The sequence below is a fragment of the Hipposideros armiger genome, unplaced genomic scaffold, assembly GCF_001890085.2.
Source record: "Hipposideros armiger isolate ML-2016 unplaced genomic scaffold, ASM189008v1 scaffold_1183, whole genome shotgun sequence".
Lineage (NCBI taxonomy): Eukaryota > Metazoa > Chordata > Mammalia > Chiroptera > Hipposideridae > Hipposideros > Hipposideros armiger.
This window is the reverse complement of record NW_017732533.1, coordinates 231,423-253,810: the sequence shown is the minus strand read 5'-3', so window position 1 is coordinate 253,810 and position 22,388 is coordinate 231,423.

Below are 22,388 nucleotides of genomic sequence, written 5' to 3'. Positions count from 1 at the left end.
AGCAATGCAGAGAAAAAGGACAATGTACAAGGCACCAAGGTATGAACTAGCCTGAGACATTAGGAAAATGCAAGTGCTTTACCATGGTGGGAAAGATGGAAGCAGGAGTTGGGAGCCTAAAATTCAGGGGGTAATCTGAGACATTTCTTATCTGAATAATGCACCTGGGGACCAAAGATAACTATTCCCACTACACAAGAAAAATAGTAAACAGATATTGAGTATTTACAGTGTGCCTAGTACTGTTCTAAGCATTTAAATGGGATGAACTGATTTAATCTTTACAACAACCTTATAACAATTTTTACAGATAAAAACACTGAGGCACAAAGGGTTAATTGACTTGGCTAATATAATACAGCTAGTAAGTGAGAGTTTGGGATTTGAACCCAAAGAATTTGAATTAGAGTGAATTCATATTTACTCTTCCACAGAGTATATAATAGGAGCTCCATCCCATCAATATTTGTGGATTTATTTAATGTCTCATGTCATTTAAAAACTTTTTATTACAGCAATTTTCAAATACATGTAAAATCAGAGAGAATCCACACAGGCTTAATCTTATTTGAACCCATTACCCTTAAAAATAGATTATTTTAAAGAAATCCAAAATATTATCTCTTAAATATACATAACTATAATACCATTATCATAATGAAAAAAATTCTTAATATCATAAATATTTAGTCAGTTATATCACATATATTTTGACTTGCATGGAAGATTTCCTAAGCTTTGAAAATTAATATGAAGCTATTTTTTTATGATTTCTGGAATTTATGGAAAAGTCTGTTGAAAGTGTATTTTCTGAGACTATAACTTTTAGTGTCTGGCCCATTTCCTGGCAATATCGTGTAATTCATGAAATATATGTTGACTTTAATTTCTTTCCTTTAAAACATGAAACAAATATGTCTACTCTTGATTTTCTTTCTGCTTTAATTGCCCTGTTTAATATGTAACACCATGTTGTCTGTATATTTTTTAATACTACAAGCCACCTTACCTCCATTATTGAAAGTACAAGTAATTACGTTAACAATTTTCCAGGTACGTTAAGGACTCATACACCATGAGCACCATTACTTTTATTGAAATGCCATACATTTGCCATTGTTTACTCTGATGACAATTTCCTTCAGCCTGTTTTACCTTCCTGAACATTGAGATTCTGTATCTCTTTCTATTTTGAAAGAATAATTTAAAAGAAACTTACTTCCTTAGCAGAAATGTATGTCATTATACCTCAAATTTTGGAAGAATGCCTGCTATACTTCAAAATGAAGACAGGCTAGCTGAATTAATAGTCATCCACTCTCTCATTTGGTTACAATGTGCTCCTCTGACTACCTCAGAGACAAGATACTATAAATATGCTATAAATACCTCAGTACAGAGAGGCAACTACAAAGGAAAATTAATTGGGGGGGGTGCTATATTAATTCCTAGAATTTCCAAACTTCTGTAACTCTTATTATTTTCAGTTCAGTTTTTCCACGAGAATGAGTCAATATGAAGTACATTACCTGGGATAACCTAATAAAAGCTGTTTGATTAAGAGATGGAGAAAGGAGACCCATATTTAATTCCTAGGATACATCAAAAATTCTAATTTTATTATGTCATTAAATCTTTCAGACAACTGTGGGAGGAAGGCATTATCCTCATTTTAAGGATGAGGAAACTGAGATTTACATCAAGTTACTTGCTTACAGTGACACACCTAACGTGATGAAGGTGTTTCGACTCTAAAATGTTGGCCTTTACCATCATACCATCATTAATCCCAGAGACATCATCTTACTGTTTTGTATATACAAAATGAGATATAGAGGGGTAATTTAGGGTATGATAAATAGGTATTTGACATCATTGGGAAAAATTATTTTTCAGTTAATTGGATTGGTAACAGAGACCATCCATTTGGAAGAAGATAAACTTGTCCCTATTTCATTTTACCCAAAATAAACACATTCTAAAAAGCAGGCACAAAACAGAAACTATAAATATTGCAGTAGGGCAAGCTTGCTAGCTATGACATAAATCACAGAAATCATAAGGGGTGTGACAGACAGGTTTAATTACCTAAACACCAAAAAAAAAAAATTAATGGTTAAAGACACTATTAACAAAGTTAGCAGCAAGAACTGGGAGAAACATTTACAACCCATTTGAACAGAAAAAGGTTAATACTTTCACTATATAAAAAAGGTGAGCAAAATATACAAGAAAAAACCAACAGCCTATGAGAAAAATGGGTAACAAATAATGGACCAACAGTTCACATATTAAATGCAGTGACTAAAAATTATATTGTAAAAATTGATAAACTCTTTAAATGCAAATTAAAACAAGGTGTTTTTTTTCTATCAAATGTGTAAAAAATTTTAACTTAGTAACAGCTTTGGGGAATAATAGTGCATTTATACATTTTATATATATTACATATAGTGCATTATATATAATGAAATGCTATTCGGATGTGAAAAATAATGATATATATGTATTTGTGCTGACTTATAAAGATAGTTCTTGATGCATATATACTTTACAGTAGCAAAGCAAGTTGCACAATTACATTCTATTGGTAGAAAACTGAACAAAATTAGCTGTGAGCCTAGGTCTGTCTGTCTTTCTGTTTCCCTCCCCTTCCCTCTTTTCCCCTCCCTTCCCTTCTCTCCTTTCCTTTCTTCTCCTCTCCTCTCTCTCTCTCTCTTTCTATGAGATTAAGTGCAAAAATATGCTTATATATAAAAGAAACACATTTATGTAGATATAAAAATATAAATAAAATAAGCTATTGGTACCTATAAGTATACTGGAAAAGAAGATTTTTTTTGTTTTACAATGATGTGCATCTAAAACATTATGAAAAAATAATGGAATTATAAATGACTTTTAAAATTGCCTTTTTAATGTAATAAACATCTCTTATAAACAGATGCAATTAATATTAATATAATTTCAAATATCTTTTCTAAGTTGTGAAATCATACCATTATTATAGACTTCAGAAATTATAGTTGTATTATATATTGCATACTACTCGGGGCTATAAAAAGTTCTATACAAAATTATAATTATTACTCCTGGTAGTGGAAAAGTCCAAACTAATAGAACATCAATACAACGCCCCAAGCATAACATCTACATTAAAAAAAATAAGACTACAGACTGTCACAACATGAGAAAATTCATCGAAAATAATGTTTAAAAAATGAAAACACAGACTTCAAATTAGCAACGAATTCAGATCTAATCCCTAAATATATTTATAAATTTATGTTTGTCACTGATAAGTACTGGAATAATTGCAATTGTATAGAAAAACGATCTTGAAGGATAATTCTGAACTGAGAATAATGGTGCCTTGTGGAAACGGAAGGGGCCTGGAATAAGGGTATATTCAATATTAATTTGAATAATTTAAATAATTCAAAAATTATCTTAAACAAATTGAAAGGTTTTTGAGGGTGATAGAATGGTTTTATATCTTTTTATTTAATTAAAGTTTATTTGAGTGACAATTGTTAGTAAAATTCATAGGTTTCAGGTGTACAATTCTGTAATACATCATCTATATATCACATTGTGTGTTCACCACCCAGAGTCAGTTCTCCTTCCATCACCATATATTTGATCCCTCATCTACCACCTCCCTCTCCCCACTTACCCTCTGGTAACCACTAAATTCAGAGTGGTTTTATATCTTGATTATGGTTGTGTCATATGACTATGTGTGTTTTTAAAAGTAATTGGAAGAACATAAAATATGCTATAAATGTGTGGTATTTTAAATCCTAAGGCTTTTACCTATAAAATTGTCATAAAGAATAAACTTAACATCTGTTTCCCAAAATATATCCTTTGATCTTATTAAAACAGGGCTGATGGCACAGAAACTTGGGGCTGTTTCTTTATTGAATGTTCTTTTCCTCAGCATGAGGTGATCTCACATTCAAACCTGTGTATAACTTGTAGGAACTAAATTTCATGAGAAATTCAGAAATAAAAACATATTGATTAATTAAGAGATTGCCATATTTCGATTATTGACTTTTATTTCCAAGCAACCCAATTGACTGTACCAAACAGGACACTCATTTTCTTTTTTTTCCTCTGGATAGCACAGGCATTATCTTGGTTCAGGCTGCTGTAACAAATTACTATTGACTGGGTATCTTATAAACAACAGAAATCTCTTTCTCACAGTTGTGAAAATTGGCAGTCCAAGATCAGGTGCCAGTATTGCTATCTGGGTAAATCCAAACCAGATCCTATACCCAAAGATTTCCCATGTGTCCCTTATATAAAAGAAAGGCCATAGTTGTGTGTCCTCAGAAACGCAGTTGCTGGTAGATAGAAGTCAGGTCTGCTTGGAATGGTAAGGCCCAAGGGTAGGTAGGTGGAACACCCACTGTGTCTGCTACAAGGGGTGAGTGGAATTCCGAGTGATAATGAGTGCAATGCCACATGACAACGCTGCAATTAAATTGTAGCTGGATCCTAATAACCATTTCCACCTGAAAGAAATGAGTAGTCAAAGCCCCTCTCACTGTGCCAGTCGAATACTTATACATTTACACTTGGCTGTTACCTTTGTATATTTGTCAGATGCATTAATATATTTTTCAGACATTGGTCTCTTTTCCTTGAAATAAATTTCAAACTAGGTAAACTGTTTTTCTACTCAGTTTCTGGAAGAAAAAAAAAAAGAAAGAAAGAAAGAAGGAAAAAGAAAATCATAGAAGCTTAGAATAGCCAGAACTTTAGAGGACAACTTTTTCAACACTTTGTCATTCGTAACTATTCTCTATAATATGTATGCAAATGTATGCATTCTACCATAACCTGAATTTTTGAGAATAGCGTGTTACATCTCCTAATAAAGCTATATGTTATTGATTGTTTATGTACATTTTGTTTCTGCTCCTGATTCCTATGGGATGTCTATCATACTCTGGAATATTGATCAAGAGACATAGAAACAGTGGTTATATGCATTAATATATTACACATGAGTGCCAAGAAAATTCAAAGAAATATATATATATATATATATATATATGATCTTGATATTGCTATCAGTTATCAATGAAGATTATTAATTAGACTACCATTGTAGCTTGACTTTCTGATACCTTTATGTGACTGGTTGAGAGTGGAGGATGGTAGGGAAATGTATCTTTTAAATCGCATATGACTAACATCCATCCCACCTGACTAGTAAAAATTTAAAGTTTAGTCATTATTAGGACCTCCTTAAATAGCTCTAAAACATCAGCTCAGCCCCTTAGCCTGCTATCTATCTCTATTAGTAACTACCTGGATACTCCGTGATCAAGCGTGAAGGAACCCTTGATGTCACACAGCTTTACTTTTTCTTTCATATATTTAGAGCACTGGAACATATGATGGCTGGAAATTCAGGTGCTTAGCATACAATTCCCTGTTCTCTTCGAAAGCTCCTGTTGCACGTCAGAGCCATCACATCTAACAACTTCAGATGGCCCCTGCCTCCTACCTCCCTGGGGTGCCACTTGGGAGTGAGCTGGGGGTCTCCACTGCTTTGAGGAACTACCAACATCTCTCACAGTTCCAGTCTTCGTTTTTTGTCTCTCTTCGTTTTTGCCTATCTTTTCTCCAGACCATCGAAAAACAAAAACCAGGGAAAGAAGTAACTGCAGGGGACTCCTGCTTTTATCTCAGCAATAAAACCCTTCCTGGGACAAGGCAATCTTAAAGACCGGCTTCCTTGGGAGTAATACTTTGTGAACACTATAAATTGACAATTCTTGCATGTCAGATGCCTAAGAATTTGATTCTGAGGCGTGCAGGTTTTTCTTAGAGAATGCTGTCATGATTGGCACGTGTGGGAAAAGGAAGGGAGCAGGATCAGACAAAGGGAGAAATCAGGAAATTACAAATAAGGACTCAGATAAATGTCCAGGGAAATCTGAAACTTGAGTGTTCCTTCAAAGTTGTCCTTAGTTTGGGAGCAGGGACTAGATCATTATATTCTCTCATTGACCACTGTGACGCCGTGACCTTCGGCAAAGCAGCTCTTTTCATCCAAGGACAAATCCTGGGGAGGAACGAAAGCTGAGTTCTGTCAGGAGGCAGTGCTCACAGGAGCGGGACTAGGCCCTTAGGTCCTGTCTGGGGGATCTGAATGGCAGAACACAGTGTCAATTATAGTTCATCCACTTCTTCACATAAGTTCCCTGAGCAGCTAGCTACTCCAGGATTCCGGTGGGCCTCTTTTCCTGGGGGAAATGGAGAGAGGTTAGTGGTACAAAATATTATCTCCACAACTAAGGCAGATAGGTCTTAGGCCTGCGACGGATACTTATCATCTCCCTCTACCATTTATTCTATTGTGGATTGCCTTCACTCTCAAGCCTTGCTGCTCTGTGTGGCTTACCTGGTGGTGTGATCTCGACCCTCTCCACCGAGGGCTCTGAGTCCTTGTCATGTTCTCAGGCTCCTGAACTTTATCATTTAATTTCAAAATTGAGCAAAGGAGTGAGTGCCAAGGGTTTCTCAATGGTTTCCACTGGTACCAAAAATTTGCTCCCTGCCCTATTTGGCTAACAGAAGCTCATCTCCTCCTGATGATCAGAGTCAGATATGCCTGCCAGTATGACAGCTCTTGCCCACTAGTCCCTTGGCACACAGAGCCCAAAGAACAAGGGCAGCAGATGTAACTTGAAGCTCAGTGGGACTCTTGCTGCCTCCTCAGTGTCCCTTTTAAGAACCAGGACTTCTAAACTTAAAAAGCTCAGATCATCAGAACCATACATCCATAGTTAGATACTGAGAGTTATAGATTTATGTGTATAATTGGGTGTATTTATATAAACACATTTATATATAAATATAGTTTTTACATCTATATGTCTTTATTTATTTATTTATTTAAAGATTTTATTGGGAAATTGGAGGAGGGTAACAGCATTGGGGAATTGGGGAAGGGGAACAGACAAGTTGCTGTCGTTTTGTTCTTTAGTCTAGTTGTGAAGGACGTCGCTTCACTGGCCCATGTTGTTATTATCATTGCGCTCTTCCCAGGTCAGGCAGTTGCCGCTGGCCATTGGATGGCTGCTCACGGTGGCTCACGGCAGCTCACGAAAGCTGATGTCTGCTGCCGGCCAGCCCCACTGTAGCCTACACCATTGCCAACAACTCACAGCAGCCCAGCTCCAGGTCGAGCTGTTGTTCACCATCTTAGCTGTAGCATCAGTGGCCCTCATGTGGGATACAAACAGGGACCCTGCTGCTCAGAGCTGGCATCCCAAGCCAACTCCTAACCAATGCGCCACTCGGCCGGCCCATCTATACACCTTTATAAGTAGAATATATATATATATATATATATATATATATATATAGCTTATTTGATCTTGTACTTCATCTAATCTACTGTTGATTCCCTCTAAAGTATTATTTTCTTTTAAGAAAGGTATAAGTAGAATATATATATATATATATATATATATATATATATATATATATATATATATATATATATATATCCCAGCTCTCTCTTTGCTGAGAGGGACTATGAGCAATGACATTCCAGTAGCAATGTCCACACCAAGCACTCAGATTTAATTTCCAGAAACAAAATTTCACTAAAAGGAACTGAAGCTATTTGGATTATAGAGCTGGGGCAGGTGAGCATATAACATGAGTATTAAGATTAGTATGTAACATATTATTATGCCAGAAAATGAATAAATTCTTAAAGGATGATGGCCAAAAGTACATAGATTCAAATTTGAAGTGGCTCCCAGTCAGCTAATCTATAACATTTTGAGTGTTAAAATAAATAATGAGATAATTAGATTACAACTTGATGGGTACAATAGAAATCTACCACTCCACACTTACATAAATAGATAAATAAGGGAGAAGAAGAAACACTTCCTCAGGGTAGAACAACGAATAATAAATATAGAAGAAATGGTGGGCTAGATGAACATCATTTAGCAGCCATTAATAATGGTCTCCAACACAGCTGACAACCATCAATTGATGTAAAGGCTGGGGGATGGGGGGTTTGGTAAGGAACAGAATATTGATGTAATCAGAATATCTTCCCATTAGATAGTAATGAAAACAAGGGGAGGAAGCTTTTCAGTGGGTGACATTGAGAATATCACCACCACACAACTCTCAGACCCCATTCAATTTCACCAAATTCCCTAACAATATCTTTTTGTCCTTTCTGGTCCAGTCACCCATCCATAAAAGGGTTTACAATGGAAAAACCTGGGAGACAACAGGTGACAACTTTCACATCATCAGTGGTGGGACATTGCCATAGTATGCCTCTGATTTGATGCTAAGAACACATGACCTGAGGCTGGTCATGAGAGAACTCTAGACAGACACAGGTTGAGGGTCATCCCAAAACATGAAAGAGATGTATTCTTTAAGACTCGTAAGGACATGAGAAGTGGGGAATGGCTGATGAGATTGAAGAAGTCTAATGAGACATGGCAGCTAAATGCAGTGTATGATTGTGGGTAGTTGCTGGACTAGAACCTTTGAAGAGATTGTTAGGGAGCTTGTTAAACATTGAGTGGGGTCTTTGAGTTGGACAGCAGTGTTGTTATCAATGTGCATTTACTGATTGGAAAGGGTGTGTGGTGATAATGTATAGGGGTGTTCTTGTCTTTGGAGCACACACTAGAGTATTTAGATGTGATGGGTCATCCTACCAGAAAAAAAGACTATATGCAGAGAGAGAATGAGAAGGTAATGAAGCAAATGTGGTAAAACCTTAACAATTGGGAAGCTAGATAAAGAGAATGACAAAGTTATTTTTACTATACTTGCAATGCTGTGGGTTTGTCATTATTTCAAAATTAAAAATACAAAATTTCAAAATAAGAGGTTTTTTGTTTTGTTTTGTTTTGTTTTGTTGCCTAAGGTTTATCACCATGCCAGAAGAATCCTTATGCCTGAGCTGCTTATTTAAAATATAGTACATTGTACTTAAAGACTATAGTATGTATATCATTTCCAAAGAAGAGGTAAACTTAATGATATATATATATATATATATATATATATATACACACACATATATATATATCTATACACACATATATATATATATGTATATATATATATGTGTGTATATATATATATATATATAAAATCCATGTTTTTGCTAAGAATTGACTGTCTCAGGTCATGATACTTTGGTTAAATCAATATGGTAGGTGATGCTAATGGCCATTTTCTAACACTGACTACAATGAGGCCAAATGGTTAAAGGGAGAAAACAAACAAACAAAAAACACAAAGCCACAAATTCCAGTATACTCCTGACTTCCTTTGGAAGCAAACTGCTTTCGATTTAAATTCAAGTTATTCAACTTTCTTTTATTGCTTTCCTCTATGCTTATTTTCTGAAAATATTGTTTTATTTTATTGTTTTACAGTTCCTTTATAGGTTTCAGTGGAAAGAGCTCTGCAACTTTAGTATATACTTATAGTTGTGAAATAGCTTTGCTTTTCTTAATTCTTTTGTTTACGCGTATAAATGAGTCATTCCCAATAGTTCTTGAGAAACAGAGGCCTGCTTCTTGTTAATGTCACAAGTTGCCTTTTCCTGGAAATCAAGCAAGTAAACCAGAATAAGTCCAAATAGAATTGAATGAGGATAGCTTTCAGACCAACAGTAATTAGCTAATGTTGTATACAAAAATCATGTATTCGTATTTTTTAAAGATGTTTGTAAAAATCTTATCTTACTGAAAAAACTCAGACTTTCTTGTCGTCTCTACTTTAATACATTATTTCTAAAATATAGATTCAGTTAAAGGGAAATGATGAGTTTTTCATGTAGTAGTTCTCAAAAGTGTGTTTCATTCACTGTTATTTACTTTAGGGTGCTTAGTTTGAGTTCCCATTACAAAGCCCAAAGAATCGTGTTTGCAGCACACTTCCTTCTATGGGACTATGTGTCTTTTGGCAATTTGCTTGGTAATTAGACCACAGTGTTTATTGGCTTCTACTAGATTGTTAAGTTCTTTATTAAAGACAATCCGAATCCCGTTCCTTTTTCCTGTCTTTTATCTTACTTGCCTACTGGGTGAGTCAATCAGCTCCTCTGCTTTGTTTCAGTATATGGAATTGCGGAGTTAGATCTCAGTAGTTTTAGTCTCTCCCAAACTATCTGTGGTGGGGCAAGGGGAGGAGTAGGGAGTAAGAAAGTATGAAAAAGACCTTCTCCCTTCCTCAGATTGATTCTGTGGACCTATGCTCTTCCCGGTGCTTCTGCTCTGTCTTGTCTATTTTTATAGCATGTCACTTTTTAAAAGGGTGTGAAGAGATCCCAGGTAGAGGGGGAAAAAAAAAGATACTAGATTTTCTGGGAGGAAAGAAAAAAACATAATAGGAAATGTAGTCTTCTTTACCTGATAAAGTTGTGTAGTGATTATTTTGGGAAAAAAAACAGCGGGAAGAGAATTGGGATTGGCTTCAGGCAGGCAGCATTCTGGAGGTAAGCCAGTATTCTCTTTATGAGGCTGTTTTGTTCATGTGCACCTTAGAACACTCTTGCTTAGGACTCTTACTCAACTTTGTAGACTCCATTGTTTTATTTTAAAATATAAAACAGCTTCTTTATCAATTACCTGAAATACATACATTATTTTCTTGATATTTTTTCTCTTAAAATTGTCCTCAAACAATATTGATATCACTCACCCATATGTCATTTTACTCAGAGGGAGTGTCAGGGAGGGGTTTTCTCATCAGAGGGAAAGAGAGAACTCAGGTGGCAGTAATGATAAGGTGGTACAGCGCCCTCTCTACGGTGTGTGCCAGGATCGTTTTCCCTACGCCTCTAATAACCCTACAGGACAGGCACTGTGCTCCTTCTTTAGAGACTAAGAAATGATGTCCTGAGAGGTTAAATAACATGCCAAGGCTACACTTTCTCTCCTTTCTTTGGCATGTCCTCAGTTCTCAAGGGTGACACCTTTTAATTCATTGCTCAGGTTGCAGTTCAATAACACACTTTCTTTGACTACTTTATTTAGGTAATCCCACTTCTTTGAGCACAAAACACTTATTATGATTTTTATTTTCTTCATATTAATGCTAACATTTTTGTGAGTTCCAAGACAGAATAAAACTTGTTTGCCCTCTTTACTGTTAGGTCCCCAACTTCTAGCACTGTGCATCATATGAATATTTTTAGATGAGTGAAGATACCCAGGTTGCCCTAGTTCACAAGGCAACAGAAGCCCTATGGGGGCTTCAACAGACCCCTCACAAGTTCCTCTGAAGATTTTTTTCTGTATAAACCTTGGGCATCCAGATTCTGACACCACCTTGAACACTTGGACAATGGATTCCACCCATTGATGAAACTGAGATGTGTCTGCTTTTACCCTGGAAGTGGAGTTTTAGCAAAACTCTGTCTGCCCTATTCTTGTTGTTGCTTAAAACAATGTTAAATCTCCTGTGACCTTAATATTGTGTAATTTTCTGCTGGTGCTGCTGACAGTTATCCCATGCACAACATCAAAACACTTTTACAGGCTCAGCTTGTGGCCACGCAAAGACGCTTGCTTTTGAAAACATAAACTGGTCCTATAGGGAGGAGCTGACATTTTGATTTCATTACAATTACACTGAAAACTACTGAACAGCACAACCACAATACCTGCCACTCTTCCCAATCACTTCTCATAATTTGCTCTTAAAAAAAGATAGTAGGAGAAGGCATGAAGTTCCCTTTTATATATTCCCTCATTCTCTTTTCTACTATGATTTATAAGTGCTTAGGATCCCTTTTCCACTCATAGAATTTTTACTAAGCTTATGATTGCATCTTGATATCATGCCTCCATGTGCTTGTTACGATGTTTTCTCCTCTATGTTTGGGTAGGGCAATGAGTAAAACTTGTCCTCTAACATTTCTTACTTTCTGCCAACCAACTTTCATATTTCTTTCTCTCATTGTAAATTTCTTTGACATTATTGCTGTACATACGGCTTTCCTTTATTGTGAAGTCTGTAAATATACAGTCATCTCTTGTTCTGGGAAAACTATCTTTATTACGTCTGGCTCAACTTCCCAAGTGCTACTTTGTTATGTATGTTGACTCGATGAAATAAAAGCTAAGTCTCTGGGGATCTGACAAAGACACTGTGTGCATTGAGCAGAGCTGCACCTGAAAACTGGCAGGACAAATTTTCTGAATATGAGCTCATTAGTAAATAGCATTATACATTATTAGAAGTAGCATGACCTCAGGACAAAATTTGAAACAAAAAAATCATTGCTATTAAAAAAATTCTTCTTTGCTTCCCATAGATCTGTTTTGCCTTCACAAGCAATTAGCAAGCTGTTTATTTCATCTGTATATTGGACCAAACTATTTTTCAACTATCTTTCCCAGAAGTTTCTTCCCAGAATTTCAAGAGCTCTGGATGAAACATTGCTAGTCTGGGACACATTCCTGCTGGAAAAATTGCTGTTTATTATTTTCTTTTCATCTTGTCTTACTCATAAAAGTTTATTCCAAATGAAATTTCATATAATACATCAAGATCTTTTATAAAGTCTATGCAAAATCTACTTTCCTTCCTTATATATTTTAGTGGGATGTGATAAATGATTCTTCATTTCTCTATTTATAAATTGTTAGCAAATCTACCCCATTTGTTGTTATTTTCCTTAAATTGCTTTCATATGTCATGTTTTTCTTCTACAGAAGGTTACATTTTCTAGACAGCAGTGGTGAAAATTAGATCTCTGTTTTTATTACTATCATGATTGATAAATTATAAGGTAAAATAACAATTGTCTTATAGCTAAAGCACTGTATTAACAGCTGTCATTCTGATGAAAAAATGATTTATGAAGCTACACACATTGGAAAGCTTTACATATGAAATTAGCTCTCAATTCTATTTGAAATAATTTAAATTTAATTATGATTTGATATATTTTTCTGTTATTATTTGAATTATTTTAGAGTTTACAAAATTTTTCTCTGAAAAGGTGGTCTCTCTGCTTTTAAAACTTTTAGAAATAGTGATTTTATTCCACAAATTTGTGTTAGAGTCTTATGAAATTTTTTTCCTTAAAATTATTTTTCTCTTTTGTATTTTAAAAATATGTCCTCTTCCTTTAGAATAATTTAAACAATGACCTGATTTTTAAAAATGCAATATATTAATGAACAGAAATTGGAAAGTATAAAAAAAGTATTAGGGAAATAACTGAAAATCAGGGCTGCATACTATTGGGTTGTCGGAAAAGTCATGATGTATGTTTTCTGTTTTTCATTGCAAAAATGCATCATGACTTTTCTGACAACCCAATATATCATAAATATTTATATCGGGAAGATATTGCAGACCCTGTTTTGTTTTTTTATTTTCTTTCTTAAAATTATAGAGCTTAGCATGTTAAACTGATGAATAGAAAAATGCATTGTGATGTATTCATACAATGGCAACAAAAGGATATGCACTATTGAGATATTCAACAACATAGATGGCTCTATAAAGCGTTTTGCTAAGTGAAGAAATTAGATTAAAAAAAGCTACATGTTGTATGATTCCATTTATATGCCATTCTAGAAAAGGCAAATCTACAGGGATAGAAATAATTTCAGCAGTCATGATGGGTTGGGGTTAGGGGAAGGAGTTTGTTTATAAAAGGGCCCAAGGGAAATTTTTGGAGTGATGGAAATACTCTATATTTTAATATGTATGCATTTGTCAAAAGTCAGAACTAGACACCAAAAAAGTGTTAATTTTACTGCCTGTGAATTATAACTCAGTGAAGCTGTCATAAAACAGACAAGATTGCTCATGGATAAATTTAGTAAACTTTCGTGGATGTTTCCAGAAGATATACTTTCTTAAGCAACTGTCTCATCGAATATAATAAACTGTTTATAATTTTAAAATGCCAAGCATCTTGAAAAAAATCAGTTTTCTGTTAAATAAGCAATGTTAACTTTTAGAGAACTAAAATAACATCAGTCAGGAGGGGCATAGGAAAGAATGTTGGTTTAAGTGAACTAAAATCTTTGATTTTCATTGCAGAAAGTCAGTAGGTAATTTTTAAAGTCAATAAATCAAGAAATAAGATGGTAAGCATATTATTTAAATGTTGCAAAGTAACCATTAAAAAAGGCAAAGCTTAAAGTGGTTTAAAATGGTAACTTGAGGGCAGGCCAAGTGGCGCATTGGTTAAGAGTTGGCTTGGGACGCCAGCTCTGAGCAGCAGGGCCCTGGTTTGGATCCCACATGAGGACCAGTGATGCTGCACCCTCTACAGCTAAGATGGTGAATAACAGCTTGACCTGGAGCTGGGCTGCTGTGAGTCGCCCACGGCGGCATAGGCTACAGTGGAGTTGCAGTGGGCTGCTGTAAAAAGCTACCATGAGTGGCCGGCAGCCAGTGTGAGCTGCCAAGAGCCGCTGTGACTGGCCATGCAGTGGCCCGTGACCAATCTGCCTCACCCAGGAAGAGTGCAATGATAATAGCAACATGGGCCAGTGAAGTGACGTCCTCCACAACTAGACTGAAGAACAAAAGGACAGCAACTTGTCTGTTCCCCTCCCCGAATTCCCCAATAAAATCTTTAAAAAAAAAAAAGGTATCTTGAAGGTCCAGATTTAGAGATGGGAAGATTGGGCAAATGTTGTTGTTTTTCATTCATAAGCCCCTTTGTATTATTTGATCGTTGAACCAAATGCATGTATTACTTTGACAAACACATATTTTATTAAAAAACACAGTATCTCATTGGCCAAGATTATAATCAGCTGCACTGTATATCTTCTTTTTGTCCCTCCACATCTATTTTTCACTGTTCCTCACAGCTCTCTGTGAGGAGGCTGTTCTGTATGGCCTGTATCAACAGGCTCTCTTACCCTCAAGCCAGTGGAGATGTTGCAGGGAGGGGAGACAGTGAGGTCTGAATATTTATTCTGCTGGTTCCCAGTGAGGTGTATCAGAATAGCTATGTTACTAAGTCAAATACCATGACTCCCCTCAATGTGGCTTACTTCACTCAACCACTGTTTCTTAGTTATGATCATGTCTTCTCTCTACCCCTTTGGGCCTAGGGATTATAACAGTTCCCTGTTATTAGCCCCAGGGCATCATACTATCTCTTGCAGTTTCTTCACATTTGTAAGTAGTTACTTTATTAACTCTTCTAATTTGAATATCCCGTTTATTTCCTGCTGGGGCCCTGACTGATATGCTAGCCAAATTAGCATTCTCAGAAAGTAAGAAATAAAGAGGATAAAGGCAAGAGGATAAAGACAAGGGGATCACAAGGGAAATAATGAGTGAAATAGATATGGACTCTTGAATTAGCAAGTGTAACTGATGCCTGTGACATTGGTTTCATAATGAGTGTAAGCACTGATTCATTTAGCTGTGTGTGTGTGTGTGTGTGTGTGTGTGTGTGTGTGTGTGTGTGTGTGTGTCTGTCTGTCTGACTATGCTTTCTGAAGTAACCATAGGCGATAAGGGTACATTATGGTTTTATGGAATAAACCATAAGGCATGCATCACCACAACCTCAGAGTCACAGAACATGAACCCTAACATACATTCCTCCTTCATATTCTGTTTCCACATGCACCAGAGGTCATGTTCTTTGCATTTCCCACAAGTGATGTTTTTCTTTTTTCCTTCAGGTTTCTTCTTCCTGCTCCTTCATGCTAATAGTCTACCTTATTGGAATTTGTTATCTTCATGGTGCTCTAGTGGCAGACTGACAAAGTCAGATATCACACCACTGTGGCATATTAGGAAAGTAGGACCAAATGGTTTTCAAAATAATCATAAAATCTAGTGGCATTATAATGATACTAGCTTCTCCACACACACAAAAATGTGATATTCTATGAGGTCTCTGTTTTATTGTATATTTGTATATTTTCCAATTATTTAGTTCTTAGGTGCAGAGGGTTGAATTAATCATATTCAGTGTATTTTATTATCATTGGTCTGTCCGAGGCCTTTCTTTTATTTTAAATTCTTATTCCCTTTTAAATCTATGTCCCCTCTCATTTTCCTACTTCCTGTAGGCAATCATTCTATTGTACTTGACTTGTTTTCATTTTATAGATGTAGAAAGTGAGGCTCAGGGAGATCACACAGCAAGCCATTAGCAGAACTTAAATTCAAATTCAACTCTGTCGAACTCCAAAAACTATGTAGTACACCCTCCATTGCACGTCTACCTATTGCATTTCTAAACATTCAGCAGGAGATACTTTTAAACTTTTTTAATTGAAGGATAATTACATAACATTATATTAGGTGTACAACATAATGTTTTGGTATTTGTATGTATTGCAAAATAATCAGCACAATAAATCCAGTTAACTTTCATGACTACACCTAGTTACAATTATTTTTCTTGTGACGAGAGCTTTCAAGAACTACTTTCCTAGTTACTTCCAGGTATGCAATATAGTATTATTAACTATAGACAACATGTAACACATTACATCCCATCATATGTTCATTTAGCAAGAGTTACTTTTAATGCCAAGTAAAAAATGCTAGTCTTATTGTGCCATGTCATCCTCTGAGTTGGAAATAATAAACAAGCAGAAATAATTAAATGCATTGAGATGTGTTGGGATTAAGCATTATGAATTAATCTTTTGTTTGGACAAAAAATGAACTGACAAACTCCTTCCAGAACTGGAACTAGTATATAAATTTCATGGCTACGATTAAGACTGCTTATATTGTATAATACTAATGCTATTCTAATGGTTGATTGTAACCCTTTCTAAAAATTAATAGTATACAATTAATATGACTAAGCGTACTATTATTTTTTCAATATTTCTCCTCCCCTACCCCATTGTAGTCTGCTTCTTAAAATTATCACAATGAGTCAGAAAGGGATAAAACACAGAATTATTACAAGACTTCCTTAAGACATACCAAATTAGTTTTCTGGAGATCATATTTAGGAGCTCCAAATAGCCTATGCTCTTATTGGCCCATTTACCCTTAATTCACCTATGAGGAGTATGCAGATGTTGCTATAGGAAGCCCAAGGTATTCACAAAATTGTGTGAGTGTCCATTCCTCTTGTGGAAGACAGCAATGATGTACGCCTAGAGGAAAATTTAACATTATGCTAATGAAGCTTAAACATCAGGGACCCTCACTTGCTAGGGACCCTTTGGAAGGCCCCCGTGCCTTATTTGTATTTATAATTTTGTGTATTTTTTTTCTTAAAGAGGGTTTCCCAAATGTATCCAAAATATATATTTTGTAGAATTACAGTATATGTAGATCTAAAAACTTGGATCCATCCAAGGGCACTTCTTCAAATAGTTCGAATATGATCATATGAGTATAGACTGATTCTGTCATGTCAGGTATTGATACAAATTTTAGTTTCAAACAGAAGATAGTACAAATAGATAACCAAGATTAAGTGTGTATATAAAGCTATAAAAATTATGTGTCTATGGAAAAAACAACAACCCTCTACTCTGTGGTCTAAGTATTGGTAAAAGATTGAACATGACAATTTAAATTTAAAATAACTGACCTATGCTAAGTGTGTGATTAAGCATTTAAGCTTCCTTGTAGAGCAAGTTCCATTATTCTTTATGGCCTGTGAAATTCTACTTGGTACACATTATGTAAAAATTGCATTCCATTAAATGGGGGGTTCCCTCCCATTTAAACCACACACATACAATTATGTATGTACTATATTATGTAGCATTCTTGAGTAAGATGTTTAGAATTTTTGTATTTTATTGTATTTTTATATTCAGAACTTATTATTTCTGAATATCTAGTCTCTTTAGCAATAGTATTTAAGAACTTATGACAATGTTATAATTTAAATAAGAAATTCATTTTCTAAGGGTAAAGAAAATAAAAGAATAAACTTGCAAAAATTATAAGCATTATATATGTGTGTGTATATATATAGATATGCACACACACATAAATATATATACACACACAGTTGGCCCTTGACAAACCCACAATTAGGGTTGCCGACCCCCACCACCTGCACAGTAAAAAATCCGTGTATAACTTTTGATTCCCCAAAACTTAACTACCGTTCCTCATATCTGGGAAATTGGTTCTAGGACCACCAGGGGTACCAAAAGCTGCATTTGGATTTTGGTAAAGAAACAAAATAAACTAGACAAAATGTCATGTTCCTCAGAAGAGATGAAATATATATTAGAACAAGTGCCTGATGATCTTACTATATATATATGTATTATATTTCTGTAAAGGAGGAAAAATATCAAATAAGTAAAGTACAAAGAAATAATTATGTACCTCTATGGCACTTTTACTAGTGGAGATTCATTGGGATATAAATGGTTGATGTTTAATTCATCTTGAAAATGGCAATTTGGCTCTCAAGCCAGAGGTCTCACTGGCTGTAAAACAGAGATTCTATTAATAAATTCTCATCACCCTTTCTCTGTGTGAGAAGCCTTTTGCTTTCAGAATAGCTTTCCATGAGGCTGTATGACAGAATCATTGAGCTCAGATCTTTGAGGCCTCAGGACCCCAGCCCAAATTTATAAGACATCTGGGAAGAACTCTGATTGGCTAACCTGGGTCATTTATTGCTCATCCTTGGATTAATAGTGGCCAGGAGTAGTGTTGTACTTGGTACATCTTGGGCCAGGTCTCCACTCTCAACGCCAATTACAAAGAGGTGATTTCACAGAAATAGCTGTTCCTTTTTTAATCACATTGTCAAAGGGTAAAAGACAGTGCCCTAAAAGAAAGTATCTCATTTCTAATTACATTTTTTTGATTTTCTTGAAAATCTATTATGGAACTATAAATATATTAATTATAATAGAATCTTCAACAAGAAGGAAACTTAAAGTTCATTTAATCACATTGTACATATTAATGTAGCAAGGGTAATTTATGGCACCACTTGGGACTAGAACTCAGTTTCCTTTAGTCATAGAACCGTGACTTTTCTATGTCATTAGGCTATGAAACCAGAGTCTCAAAATCTGACCAGATAGAGAGTTAAATAGTTATATATAGAGGTATAACAAAGAGAGGAAGAGAATGAAGTCTTGTTTGTAGGTAGTGCCACCACTGATATAGAAGTTTAAGAAGGATTTCTGTATATGGAATTAAAAACAAAATTAAGGTTCAATTATGCCAGAAAAAACTTTATGTAAGTATAGTTTCTTAAATGTTTCTCCCCCCACCCCCTTAACAATCCAAGTGATTTAAATAAATGTTTATCTTTCCTTGGCATTTCTGTTGATCAGAAGAGCCAATATATACCATCTACCTATGACCCAAGACTGGAGTTAATTACTTTCTGAAGTGAATGATACTGAAAGAAAAGATACACAAAACTCTGAGGACAAACAATTATCTCAAACTATGTTATATTTAACATCTGTGGTTTCCTCCCTCAATTTTGTGTGCTCTTATTTAACTAGCAGTGATTTTCCTCAGGTCTCAAGCAAGCCATTTATCCTAACACTTGCATCTCCCTGCCAAGAAGGTGATTAGGTGATATACTCCGTGCTTAGTACTAGACTTATGCTTTTGGGTACCCTGGGCAATCAAATGGCATCAGGGTAGTGTAGAAATTGGGATACCTATTTGTTAAGGGCATCTTAGGGCACTGAGGCCATGTGGCAATGGCAAGAAAAGAGTCTGGATGCTAAAGCTGGGCTCTATTATTGGAGCACACTGTGTACAGTGTATCCATGCTTTTGTTCATTGCTTGTCCTCTATTCTGTATCTTTCTAAACTCATTGTGCCCATCCACTTCTCATGTAATTCCCTCCCAAACACTGTAGCCCATGCTCAAGTATTGATATAGATAGTTTTAAGTGCTTGCCATGTTTCCTTTATTATTACATTTAAGTTTGTTGTACATGCTAAACGAAGACCATTAATTCATCTGTTATTAACTCATTTACTCATTCATTTTTCTAAATATTTGTTTAGTGTCCACTATGTTCCAGACATGGCTCTAAATGCTGGAGATAGCTCTTAGTAATTTACATTTACCACTGTAATGGATCCATAGACAGCCAATAAACACCTCTTGAATGAGAGAATGATTAATAAATAAATGAGACAGTGTATACACAAAGAAATGGAACCCACTCTGATGTAAAAATAAAAGTTAGTTTGAATCCAAAGCCTGTAGATAGTCCACATCCTATGTTTTCCGATATTCTCATAGAAGGAGCTTATACCCACACATGGCACCTAATGCAAGATATTTTATGAGAAAACTGGGGACTGAAATAGTGCTTTATTTTATGAGCTCTGGAAAGTTTCCTTTTACTGGAAGGAAATAGTGTTTTCATTCCATGAAAATATTTGGAAAACTGCAAACCTTGCCTCCACAAAGCATATATTTTGGGTAGAGAAGATTAGACACTTCTCTTTACTTTCATCTACTAAATGTGTGCCTCTGATGTTGTGAATCTTCATTTCTGTGCTGTAAACTCTGCCTGAGACCTCTTTGTTTATAGCAGTCCTCTGTTGAATTCTTTTCTAAAAATAAGGAATTCTGCTGTAATGTAAATTTCCCTAAATCTTACCTGTATTTCTCAAACTATAGCAATTCTCTGCTAACACTATAATATTAGTAGCAACGACAAGCAAGGCAGTCATGTGGGGGACTGCAGTTGTCCCAGCAGCTTGGCACTGTCTCATAACCATGCCCCACGGAGTGGCCGAGTATAACTTCTGTAGTCAGATTGCCTTGTTCTGAGTCCCTGGTCCAACAGTTCTGAACTATGAACTTGAAGAGGATTTTCATTTTTCCTATTTGTGCTTCCATTTCTAAATCTATATAAAAGGGAGAACTATTGTATCTGACAGTTAATAGCTCAGGTGTGCTATTACATGGGTCTGATACAAACCAGTAACAGGGGATCTGAAAATAAAATAGGTAACTGAAAAATTTGAAGAGCTTGAGAAAATGCAAGCAGGTTCTGTTGCCTTGCCCATAGTACACACTAGAGGAGGAATTCTAATGTGTTTAACATAAATATAGGCTAATGACTCTGAAAGTTGCACTTCAAAATTTAGCTTTTGGTTTAGGATAACACTAGCTCCTCTCACCAAAAAAAACCAAACCCACAAAAAAACAAAACACAAAAACAACAACAACAACAACAACAACAACAACAACAAACTGCCTAGACAAATTAGTTAAATTCGTTCTCACAAAACAGTCCAAGGAGGGTGTGAACGGTCAAGGGCAGCCCTCAACCATGCTGTCACACAGGCACTCATGTTGATGAAAACTGATGACATCTCTGAGGACATCATGGTTGGCTCAGCCCAGTGAGCTATAATGGGTAAAGATTTTGGAACATTTCATTGACTAGGCCTGGAAATATTGGGTTGTCAGAAAAGTCATGACATATTTTTTCTATGTTTTTCATTGCAAAAATGTGTCACCGTTTTTCCGACAACTCAATAGTACATATTTATTGTCTAGGTCTTGAAATAGCACATTTTTACCATCACATGGACACACAGTACTGCAAGGGAGGCTGAAATATATTATCAAATTTTGTTCCCTTAAAAAAGAGAAGAATTTTAAAACAGACTTATCCTCCCTCCAAATGAGTCAGCCTATAACTCCATCCTATTTCTGCACTGATTTCAAAGTACAGGGTACCTGAAAGATATTCAGTCCTTTCAATCATGAGCAATTCTGTGTTATTATATTTTAATTCCTATGAACTAAAAGATAGCACAGATAGTGAAGCAAGTACATGACAATCATAAGACATCCATTCTGAAAATGGATGAATGGGAAACTCATGGCAGGCACTATCACAAAACAATGATTGAATACTTCTGGGAAGACATTTTTAAGACCTCTCTACACTGGCAGTGGAGGAAGTTTTGTGATTAGAACTTGGTTCTGCGTTTTGAAAGAAATCGCTTGCCCACTGATCTCCATGGACTCTGCTTCCACTCTCTTGAAGGGTCTTCCTTATATATTTTTGTCTACAGACACCTTGAAATACGCATTGGAGAGCATTATTCTCCCAGGAGGCTACATAATTTTCAAAGCCCAATTCTTGATCATACACATTGGGAGCCCAAGGATTGTTTTACATACTGTCCTTTATTTATTTGTTTATTTGTTTATGTATTTATTTGGGGGAGGAGTAAACTCATAGTTCTTTAGCAATAGAATTACTTCAAAAAGTTATTAGGGTTCTTATCTAGTTTCCAGTTTATTCCAAATGCTGCAATTGACACCCAAGGTGCCGCTCTTCCTCTCTCTCTCTCTCTCTCTCTCTCTCTCTCTCTCTCTCTCTCTCTCTCTCTCTCTCTCTCTCTCTCTCTCTCTCTCT